The 2,820-nt window shown below is 34.1% G+C and overlaps 1 long non-coding RNA gene across 1 annotated transcript; it reads left to right on the forward strand.

The window, feature by feature from the left end:
• The first annotated feature begins 1,947 nt into the window (after window positions 1-1,947).
• On the forward strand, window positions 1,948-2,511 carry LOC117207558. Its single transcript, XR_004487550.1, has 2 exons — window positions 1,948-2,032; window positions 2,225-2,511. It is a non-coding gene; the product is annotated as an uncharacterized LOC117207558 (long non-coding RNA).
• The last annotated feature ends 309 nt before the right edge of the window (window positions 2,512-2,820 follow it).

Raw genomic sequence — 2,820 nt, forward strand, 5'->3', positions numbered from 1 at the left:
AGGAACTTACCGAATACGTGCGAGTATCTGAACTTTAATCAAAGTGTGAAATACATTACGTTAAAGCATACATTTGAAGGTTTGTTATCGCAATAAATCCGTTTGTTTCAGTGGTCTCGCAGATGATCTAAGGATGCATTTGAATAAAGTAGAATTTGTACAACAAAGATAAGTAATAAATATTTTTACCTTTTATTAATTCATATTGTTGGTATATTTATCGCACCACACATCCGTACATTATTCAATGTCTTTCGGATATGTAATGTACATAGTATAATCCTACAATCCTATATTGCAACAAGTACATAAAATATAATGCAATACAAAAAACAGAACAATATACTATAATATATAGGTAATATTCGGATAACCGTATAGCCATGCTTCTTGTGTTTGGTTGGCTCTTCCTCCCCAATTTTCCGTGCTGTGGCTCCTTACTTATTCTTTCCAGAAAATTTTCTTCTCATATATTCGATGATTTATATACAACAACTTGTAGGGATGTATATTTGTAAATATCATTGAAATATGGATTTTAGGGGAAGAAGATTATCGTAAGGAGTTATGAGATTATTGCATGAAGGATGTAAACATACATATAGTTGACTTGTAATTTGATATATGATGCATACGCATATATACATATACACGTATGTATATACATATATATGTATTTAAGGAAAGAATGTTAAACATTTTTTTGGAGATTTGTCGTATTCAGCCAACAGCTTTTCGCAGGATTTTCGCGTGCTTCTTCATATTCTGCTAATATGGAATAAATCATTGGGAGTAGGATAAGAAAGACAAGAGACGGGCTAACATTGTTTATTACTTTTTGTATTCAAGGTATCTCGAATGAATTATTACAAGCAATAATATAATCAAAGGTAATGAATAAAAAGCGATGAAACTAAACAATCAGACGTTACACCTCACTCGTTATTGGTCACAATTATCTCATTCTCGAATGATTGATTTTATTTCGCATTTTTACTGTTCTTCTCTCACGCGCTCTCTCTCTCTCTCTCTCTCTCTCTCTCCATTTAATAATTTGTACTTCTCTATTGGCGCAATCCCTTGCCTCTCTATAGTCTCTAAGAAACCGGTTGATTGCTTCACCAACGTCGACAGATTTGCGAGGTTTTACTATACGTTATCTTTACGACGATAATAATGTCGATGAAACGATGCGACTCGATTTTGTATTTATTACCAGTCTTCGGCATCTCTCAAAACGCGTATTCTATCGCACGAAAAATATAAAAAGAAAAAGGAAGAGAAAAAGAAATAGGAAATATTAAATAAAACGAAAAATACAGTAAAAGATCATGGACAATGATTACTTAGGAATAAAAGATACAAATTCTATTTCGTTGATTGAGAAAGGAAATTTCTCGTTTAGAATCTAAAGAGAAACTCCTTTAGAATCTAGAATGTAGTAGAAAATTAACGGAAGAAATCGGAGTGAAAAAGCATTCGAAAGTTTGAGGCGGCTATTTTCCTGTTGAGATCATTTTTTCTTGTCTCGTTCATAGTACGCGTGATTCCATTTGTATGCACGCGTGCATACGCATCTGAACAAGAACAGGGGGTGGTTAAGTCCGGAAAACTAAATTGAGTCACATCGTTACGAAGATCATTACGTTTAACGACGACAAATTAGTCGTCGTTTACATCAACGCGTTCGATTCAATAAAATCTGGTTGATTAACAGTAAAATGAACGTGTTTTAGTCGTAATAATTCTTTTTTTTTTTTTTTAGTCCATAATTACATACCGTCGTTCTAAATGGATGGTTATTCTGGGAATATACAAAGTACGTAGAAAAAGAAGGGAAAGTAAAACGTTTCCGTTTTTACCTATGAATTAAAATGCTCCACCTTTGTAAATATGTGAACGTATCTCGCGTAATAGCTAGAATTACGTACTGGCGGTTTTAAAGCGAGTCCTCTCGGGGAAGCGGCAAATTTCTATGCGTGGGCATAACCAGTGCAGTCATTTGAGGGAATTCCTGACGAAGGTTCACGAGGTTCGTACTTCTCACACTCTGCATATATCCTTCTTCCGACTTTTATTTCTTCATTCAAATAAAATTAATTTTTCAGAAGTCGTTCTTACAGTATCGACTCCCTGCGTATTTGTAAAACTTTTTTATTCAAATATAAGTTTAAAAATTCAAAGTGAAATTACGTTTTCATACATAAAATTTTAAATCTTGCAGCTTCATTAAAAGAAGACGATCAGTAAACAGATTTTAAAGATTATTTGAATACCAGAATGGAGAAGAAAGTGTGAACAGTCGACAGTGTGAAAGTGTTGAGAGACAAAAGTCAAGCCTCGTATCTTCGCGTGAAAAATATTTCGGCAAAATACACACAGTAATTTCTTGGACACGGCTTAAAACCGCCGGTAGAATCGATGGATACCGCCGGGTTAATATTCCTTTACTTTTAATCATAATGTATCGTTACAATGTTCGTATAACAATAAAGCAATATGCAAATAGTATGAAGACATTTTTTCTCAAAGTGTTTTCCGCTCGTTTGGCGCGTTCCGTGCATCGCGCGAGTCGAGTTTAACAATAAAACATTGCACTTTCATCCGTCTCATTCGTTATCTCATTATTTTCATTTCGATGCCTCCTTTCTTCTTTTTTTTCAATTTTTAACTCGTCTACGTCTCACAATTCACATTTTTCATTTCGTATTTAATCGCGGGCAATACAGGCAACGCTCGATTCTTCTTTTTCTCTTGTTCTCGTCTAATTTTCTTTATTGCTGATCAACATGGTGCAACGTTTCATCGCCGTTTATATAA

This window comes from Bombus bifarius, unplaced genomic scaffold (assembly GCF_011952205.1).
Source record: "Bombus bifarius isolate JDL3187 unplaced genomic scaffold, Bbif_JDL3187 scf7180000008038, whole genome shotgun sequence".
Taxonomy (NCBI): domain Eukaryota; kingdom Metazoa; phylum Arthropoda; class Insecta; order Hymenoptera; family Apidae; genus Bombus; species Bombus bifarius.